Source organism: Galeopterus variegatus, unplaced genomic scaffold, assembly GCF_000696425.1.
Source record: "Galeopterus variegatus unplaced genomic scaffold, G_variegatus-3.0.2 Scaffold2171, whole genome shotgun sequence".
Taxonomy (NCBI): domain Eukaryota; kingdom Metazoa; phylum Chordata; class Mammalia; order Dermoptera; family Cynocephalidae; genus Galeopterus; species Galeopterus variegatus.
This window is the reverse complement of record NW_007728282.1, coordinates 57,874-67,364: the sequence shown is the minus strand read 5'-3', so window position 1 is coordinate 67,364 and position 9,491 is coordinate 57,874.

The window sequence follows — 9,491 nt, the reverse complement described above, 5'->3', positions numbered from 1 at the left end:
TGCGAAGCTGCAGCAAGAGGCATTTTTATCCTTTTCTCCCCCCCTCCTCACAGTACATATTACATTTTCTCTGCCTTCTATACAGTGTGGGGAGGCTAGCAGCCAGTTTTAGGTTTATATCATGTGTCATGAAAAGAGACATTCTGCGTAAACATATCCCATTTAGAAACTACAATTTCAACTGACCTTTAATATTATGTTATTTTTTAAATAAGCTGGCAACAAATATATGTGTGTGTATGTGCATGTATGTATATATATGTAGCTGTATACATATTTTTTATTAACACCTAAGAGGTGTTTGTTCAGACCACAAACTGCATTACACTTTCAGCTGGAACCTCCTTTTCGCAGTGCTCTTGACACATGTTCATTCAAATAAATGACCTGCCTGCTCCAATCTGATTGAGCAGGTTGAAAGAAGCTGTCTTGCCATTCCAAATTATACTTGCTATTAGAACAAAACAGTCAGGACTGACCTTGACTCCCTGTCAATTTGATCCAGGCTTGGTCTTAGGGAGCAATCTCTCAAAAACACAGGCTTCAACAGAACTGGGTTGATCATGAAGGGACAAGAGAAGGAATCTCCCATGCAACTAACTCCTGAGGTGACTTTGTTATTGCCACTCCAAAGAGAGTAAAAATGAAGATGCTATCCCAAATGGGATGCGTGGTAGAATGCAGAAAAATGATCTGAAGCCCAGTGAAGAAAAACACAGGTGAGTGTTTGGTGGAAGGTGATTGTTCAGGGAGAAAGCCCCTCTCCTCCCCCCATTGCAGAAAAATGATCTGAAGCCCAGTGAAGAAAAACACAGGTGAGTGTTTGGTGGAAGGTGAGTGTTCAGGGAGAAAGCCTCCCCTCCCCCCACCACAAGACTTTTGCAAAGGAAAACGTGCTGAGTGGACAAGGAACAGAATACCATGGTAATCTACCGATTTTTAATCTCTCTTCCATACCCTTCACTTGAGTTTAAAAAAATGCTTTGTAAGTTAGAGGTTACCAGAAACTGGGGAGAAGAAATAAAGAGAAGGAATTGCTTAATGGGTACAGAGTTCATGTTTAAGATGATGAAAAAGTTTTGGAACTAGATAGAGGTTATGATCACACAGCATTGTGAATGCAACTATTTCCTTGGAATTGCATGCTTAAAAATGCAAACAAAATGACAAGCCTTACGATATATATTTTTAATACAATTAGAAAAAAAGAAAAAGAAAAAGAAAGAAAATGCTTCAACACCCCACTGCAACAGGGATAAAATCTAAGGAAAAGAGAAGACTTGTGAAGTCTGTGAGCATTCAAAACAGTTCTTGGTCGTACTTGTTGGGTGGTCATGATTTAACATCCTGGAATCTTTTTTTGCCTTTATCGGTACAGCAAACCCTCCCATTCTGAGTTCCTTTTCTATTTATTATGATTTTGTAAGGAAGACATTGAGTTTTTGCTGCTGGGCAGCTCACAGACTAGGAAATAGAAAGACAAAATGCAGGATCTGCCTCTCTATTAAGCCAGGAAATAAGATAAAAATTTTAAAGCATGTATGAAATGGAACTATTCTCCCAAATTCTGTTCAATTCAGGACAACTGCTACAGCATAAACCATGTGGACATTTGGCAAGCAGTCCCTCATCTTTGAAGAGTGAAGGTAGAACAGACTCAAATAGTACACTGTTTATTTGTTAAAGGGATTACTTGGTATCTGCTTGCATTCGTTCTGTGGTGGGTTAATGTAATAAATGCCAAATTTATGATTCTTTTTACTAGAAATATTGCATTATGTAGTTCCAGTATTTCTCTCAATGTAAGTGAATGACAGTGCATGTTATGGTAAGTCATAGTACTAAATATAAGGCTCCCCATGGCTTCTTGGGGTAGACACCAAAAGAAGAACCCAAACATTCTAGGGGTCTTGGCTCCAACAGGGATGCTCATTCTATTAAAATATTTTTTCCCAAAAAGCCAAGGGTTCAAAGCTCCTCCTCAGAAGACAAACGTAAATGTGAGATTTACCTTACACAATCTATAGGTGAATGTCACATTTTGTCTAATTTTTTTATTTTAAACACCTGAAAAGATAGCATAATTTTGAAATTGCAGTTCATTTCTTCAAACTCAGAGAAGTCAAAATTACCTATTTCTCACATTAGCTTAATACTGGAATAATATGTTCAGGGACAATTTAGACAGTAACTGTCATGTGCTATTTTTTTTATGAAGAGAAATTTAGTATTTTTATCTCTAGCACACAGGGATCGTCAAAGATTCACATACGCTAGTACACCTTTTTTCAGACATAATACAAATTCTTATTTTTACTGGTTACCCTGATAATTAAAGTAGAAAATATTAGTTCTTCATATTATATACTGTTTCATGTGTACTCTTAAATTAAGAGGCACAGATCTTAAAACATTAGTTTGTGAATTGTTTCTGCTAGTGGATAGGACAAATTTAACTGAGATTGAAAAATAATCCCTAGATAGGAAGAACAAACTTAAATTTGTTATGTGATGAGTCACACTTATATCTAAAATAAAATCAAGGCCAAGGGGTGTAAAAAGTGACTGGATGTCCTGTTAAATTTCTTTTTCTTTTAGGAGCCTGCTAGCATATAGAAATTTTAACTTCAGGGGTGGGGAGGCAAAGGGTGAAAAATACTGACTATAAATACATGACGAGTTGTTAAGGTGGAATCATTCTTTCTAAATGACAACATTAAACAAAAGTAGGTTATGTCCCAGTGCGTGGGATCTGTCCTTGGTTTGTCTGGATGCTCTTACAGTGGAGTTGAGGACAGGAGAAGGAGCTTCCAAAGCAGCCAGAAGGGACTGGTGCCTGCAGGCAGATCAGATGACAAAGGTTTTTAACATTGAGCAAGTCTGGGGAGATGAGGTTCCACCTGCAGTTCCATGGGGACAATGTAGTGCAATGGGTGGCATTTTAACAATAGGCATGTATTTCACAAAGTATCTGTGCAGATCACACAGGTTAGATGGCCAGTGCATGAACATCTTTGACTATGGACAGGCATGCTAGGGTTTATGTCATTCCAATATTCCTTCTTTCAACAAGCAATTTTAAAACACATTTGGTAACCATTCTTTAGCGACATGCGTTTGCTTTTCCCTGTGCTATACATTATCTACAATGTTTCCTTCTATCCCTATATCTTCTTTATACTCTCTAACCTTAATATGCCAAGTTTCATGCTCTATATTTATGCATTCAGGTGAGATGCAGGCATAGTAAGCATTTTAAAGTGTTATTTCAGCAAAAAATGAGATTGCAGTATTTAATGGCAGAAACCCAAATAATAAATAAAGTAAAATATTAGGTAAAACTAAGAAATTACTTTTTAGATAAACTGACTCTCCACAAAATTTTCTACACACTCTGAATCTACTGTTTGTGTAAAACCTGTGTGTGTGTGTGTGTGTGTGTGTGTGTGTGTGTATAAGAGAAGAGTTTTAAGATTATAATATCAGTGTTCTCAGTGCATGGAGTGATCACGGTGATTTTATTCCTTCTTTTGTATTTTCCAAAATGTCTACTGGGAGCATGCATTTCTGTAATAAGCAGGTGCATTAGAAAATAGATGATAAGCCCATGTACTTATTTTCTTCCTGTGCAATTCTGAGAAATTAATTTATTGTTCTGTACCTCAGTTTCCTCATCTGTAAAATGAGAGAATCTACATCCTGAGGTTGGTGTAAGGATGAAAGGACTTAATGCATATAACTTATTTAGAACAACACATTTTGATTATTACTTGAACGTTTTAAAATTTGAAACAGTTGACTGCTCTTTAAATGGTGGGTGTAATACTTTAAAATTTTTCTAAGCATTTGTTTTAAAAAATTGTCTGCAAGGAATGCATTTCCTCATGAAGTATTACCTATTTTTGCTATTATTCCAGTTTGAAAAATGTAATTGCTCTTTACATATACTTGAAATAATACCTAAAATCCAATCACACAGACAGCATGAGCCAATAGACCCAGGATCTAGTCTGAAGACTGTCCTTTGATAGATGCTGCCTGTTACTTACAGCCAGGTTTTTCTCACCTTTGGCCACACGTGGAATAGCAGTCAGTCTTCCCCATTTTCCCTAATTTTCTTCCTTCTGGAGAAAACACAATTAATACTGAGTTTTCTAAGTATTTACACTGATAGTCACATTATAGATAGGTAAACCTGTATCAGACCTTCCTCCATATACCCATTTCTTAACATATAACAATGAAAATCTGCAGAGAATGCATCACTTTTACTTAGCATAACCTAGGTTTGTTTGTTTTTTAACTAGGTGGCCCAGAAGATGTGAGGGATGAGTCTATTTCAAAGCAGTTCTAAGGAAGAAAAAACAGCACTCACATCTGACTGCTGGAAATAGCCTGGAAGTTAATGGCAAGGCCATGATGCATTCAGCTAGATATACAAATGATTCAAAGAATATCAAAATCGGATGAGGCAGTCTGCAACCATCATAGAATTAGACAAAAAGAGACACTTAAAACCCCTAAAAATGATTCAGCATCTCCTTCTCTTCTGCTGCTATTTTACTGAAAACTCTAGCCATGGCCAAAAGTTATTGACAATTATTCTTTTTTTTTTTTCTCTCTCTCTTTTTTCGTGTCCGGCAACGGATCGCAACCCTCAGTGTCGCGCCCGTACCGGACCGGGACTGGCAAAGGGATCGCAACCCTCGGTGATGCTCCCGCACCTCGCTCAGCCAGTGAGCGGGAACCGGTCTGTATGTGGGATCTGAACCCTTGGCGGGAGCGCCGCCGCACTACCCAAGCAGCGCACTGTAGCAGTGCGCCACCAGGCCGGCCCCTGACAATTATTCTAAATAGTGACCACTCCAAAAACATGTCCTTGCTCCTTTGTGCACTCCTGAATCCACCCCCTGTAAGCCCAAACCCTTGGCCAGCCCATCTTTTTCCAAGATAACCCACCATTCTCCTTGTGAGCTTTCCCTTCGCTGAGACAAGTTGCACAGCTCAACCTTGACTCCCCACTTTTTCAGTTCTGGAATTTGCACCTACAAAATTCTGCAACATTTTCTTTTCTTTTCTTTTAGTCTTTCACTCCACCTCTTATCCATGTCCCTATACTTCTGAAAGAATAACAGAAATTAATTTCCCAAAGAGGTTGCTCAAACTGCCCCCTTCATGCTTTCAGTACACCCTGGGTACCCCATCTTGATCCAGACCATCCCCAGGTCTCCATTTAGAGAGGACAGCTAGCTCTCCAATTTTGCTACCCCCAAACAGTTGGGGATCGTTGAGAACCGGCAACATCTGCATTGCTTTGAGAACTTGTTGGAAATGCAAACATCCAGGTCCACCCAACCATGACTGAGTCAGGACCTGCACTTAACCAGATTTCTTGCACATGCCCAAGAACATGAATGTTTGAGAAGTACTGCACAGTGTCACAAATATGCTCACACCACTTTTGTGCAATCATTTGGCAACTCCCAGATGGCTTCAAGACAAAGTTCAAGCTTCCTATCTGGTGATTGGAGGCCTTTGATCAGCTGCTTGCTGTTCACCCGATTTCCACGTCTTTGCAAAAAACACCTTATATTTTTCAGCCATGACAAGCCATAGTTCTCCAGCTCCCTATATCTTCCCACTTCAAAGGTGAGGAGTTCTTCCCCACCCCATGTGCTACCACTTCTCTACATATCTGCAAAGACATGGTTAGGGGTTGCTTCCTAAAGAACACGTCCTGGAGCTTCCCAGACTGGTTAAGGAGATGCTGTGCCCAGATACCTGTTAACAACAGGGGAACCACCCCCAGCACCCAGTGCCACGTCTTGTCTCTGGGCTCCTCAGCCAGACCCTCCTAATTTTATGATGGAAGGAGCTTTCCCTTTCACTTTTAATGTCAGCCCCAGCACAGGTCCTAGCATGAGGAAGATACTTAGTACAGGTTTGATAAATGAATGAACAAATACATATGTTTTTTTTATCATTCCTTGAGTCATTTAAAATAGCCAAGAATGCATGAAATAGTGAGATCAATACAATGACTTGCTCTTGAGCTAACATCTGCTAACAATTCAACTTTGAATCCCTGAAGATGACATTTCCATTAAATGTATGACAAGGGTACTTCAAAAAGTTTATGGAAAATCCATTTTATCTTTTAATTCTATTTTTCCATGAACTTTTTGAAGTACCCTTGTACATATGTACATGTATATATATACACATATATGTAACGTGTGTGTGTATTTCTTCTCTGTGTCTCACATTCACAAAATGACCTGAGGCCAACATCTGAAGAATTTAAGAGTTGAGATATGGCAGAGATTCCTGGTATTTGCAAGTTTTATTTATCTGGTAATTACTTAGTATTATCATGCCATGCATAAACTTGAATTAGAAATGTTTGCTGCATAACTTCCTGGTGAAAAGACTGGGCTACAAAGGTGCACTATTTTGTTTCAATACAAGTGCCTCTGCCTAGCAGCTTTAAGTTTTTAATCCTCAACGTTTTCCATTTTAAAATGGGAGCCATGCAGGTGTCTGCCCCTTATAGCTCCTGTGACTGTCAAATCAGATCAGATTTTGCTGGATCCACAGTGAGTACTCCACACACAAGCTCCCATGGGTATGATCTTACTTTTCTGCCTCTTGAGTTGTATTTAGTAGAATTTCTTGCTGTCACTTGAAGATTTACCCAAATAAGGCTCTGTCTTGGAAAGCATCAAGGCATCAGTACATCAAACACAGCTCAGAGCACTTTGCCACAAGAGTGACCAGTGGTACACGTGATAAATCCAAACATTGCATGCACATCAGGCATCACCTTCTTATAGCAGCTTCTCCATCAACAGGCAAGCAAAACTTCCCCAGTAGTGGTACAAACACCGTGCAGTGGGCCACATCTTAAGAAACCAATCCATGACCCACTGAGTTAATCTGTTTGTAGCCTATGCCAGGTGTACTTAGCTTTTACAATGAAAAGGGCATTCAAAGAAAAAAAAATGTAAAAGAAATATGCCACTTATAAAGAAAGAACAGACGCATAATTATTTGCACAAAGCATTAGAAAATACTGTGATATTTTATTATTAAAAATGCTGCTGAAAACTTTATACATATGTGTCCAGCCATATATATCTTCTATCATTACTTAAGGCAAAATCAAAAGCAAAATTGCGAAATAATAACCCAAGGAACCATTAAACCCTGCGTGCCTTTGAAGATCAAGAATAAAAGCCTAGGAAATTTTTTTTCTTATTTTTTCTCATTTTTTTTCTTTTTTCCTTTTTTTTTTTATAGATAGCAAGTATAATTTTTTTCTCATAGAACTCTATGAAGATTCTACAACTTCTTTCCATGTAGAAATAAGATATCATTTAAGATGTATTAAATTATTTTTGATCATAATCCTCTGAAAAAGCTAAAGTTATTCACTTAACAGGAACTCTTTTTCCTTATTCAAATATCACAAGCCCAACATGTTACTGTACATATTGCTAGCAGAAGACAATTGGAAATACTAAACAAATACGGGTTTTCACATTACAAACATACTGAACCAACGTTGATACTGGGCATCACTTTCTTTGTGGTTTCATGGAGAGCCTATTTGCAGTAGCCCAGCTGGGGTAATACATAGCTTGCAGAAATAGCCTGATAATAGCTTCAGAAAAATGATGAGTTGGGGACAAAATCTTATCCATGACACCTCGCTGCAGGAAAGGGGTGTTGTTTCACGTGTGCTAGGTTGCAATCATACGTCACATGTTTATATACAGAGCATCACCCTCCAATTTAAACCAAGGTAAGCAACAGGATTTACCGGGTGATGTTTATTCATTTCTAAGAATTCTCTTTTTCTAGAAGTCATTCTCAAACACTTTGATATATCTCTATGGTTTTAGTGGAGGGATTCAGTATTCAAAGAGGTGAGGCCACTGGACTCTGTTTACATAGGATGCCCACCTTAGCAATGACATTGAAGGCTGAGTTTCCAGAAGAATCACCATCAAACGCAGGGATATTATCTTCAAATATCTTTGGCTACTGTTTCTTGGTGATGCAGTAATTTTCGAAAGTAAAATATAAAATAACAATATTTTGGAAAGTAAAATATAAAGTTCAAACTATAAAGTAATCGTTACTATTAGGTTTCCTTTCATGTATAACACTCAAAACATTCCCTAAGGAAAATTAGAGGGGGTAAGAGGAAATGACAAGCCATTGAAGAGACAAAGCTTAGGTCCCACATCACCAAATTAAAATGGGTGAATAAATTCCACATATCTTGACAGTGAAGCTATCCCAATTTCTCAGAAAACCCATACAAAGTACTTTTAATATTCTATCCCTTTTTATTTTTTTTTTCGCCCTTCTTTCTGTAATATTCCTGGACTGATAGCTGATCCTCAAATTCACAGAAAGTAATATTTTCAGAGAAGTATATATTTTATCCCATAAATGATATAAAGGAAAAAAAACCCGCTTACTGATAAATAAGGGACTGACTGCTTAAATAAAAAGGAATGACACATGTTCTCCCTCAATCTGATTAGTGAATCTGAGCAAGTATTTCACCAGCCAAACCCTCCTGCAGCTGCTGGGAAACACAGAGCCGTATTTACTCAGCAGGGCTCTAGCCTCACCCAAGGCAAGCTTTCTTTTCTTTTTGGCAGGACCCTGGGGTGGGAAGCAACTCTTCCTACACATATTCAAAGGGCCAGAATTACAGAATGAGACTTGTATTTTTTTTTTTCTCTCGGCTGTTGCTCTGTGCGTTCTAATTTGACAAACTTTGAATACATTCCACTTTGGGGGGACGCATCGTTACGTTGCAACTTTATGGGGGCTAACACACAGAAATAAAAGTTTTCCAAAACAACGGTCTCCGAAGGATGCTTTCACATGCACTTGAGCAACCCAAGAAGGGAAACAGGCGGGCCACACAGACGTTCTGGGTGTTCTGTTGGACACCCCATCCTCCTACAAGTGAAATGCATTAGAAAATCCCATGTCTTTGTTTGTCACAAGAAATCAAGTAGAAAAGCCTCTTTTGTTGGGGAGGAAAACAGAGGTGATATGACTTATGTGTATATATATATATATATATATTTATATTTATATACATACAGAGCACAATGGAAAGCACAATCTTGCTAAAAGCTCTTTCAAACTGAAAACACCAATAAAAGCTTTTTTTTCTATTTTTTTTTCTCTCTGTGTGTTTTTTGTTTAAACTCACAGCTATATACATTTTTATTTTTACAAAGTTTCTTAAATATAGTTCAGGCTGGCAAAACCTCACTTTGCACAGAAATGTATGGATTTTGCTGCATAGTCTATTTTAATAATAAAATTCTACATTTCCTTCTTTCTGGATTATAGTTCCATATGCTGGGTAAAAGCCCATAGAATCTTTCTTCACTGAAGTAGAGCCATCCATTGTATGGCACATAAAGAAAAATTTTTTTCAATTGTAATTAAAAAAAAAA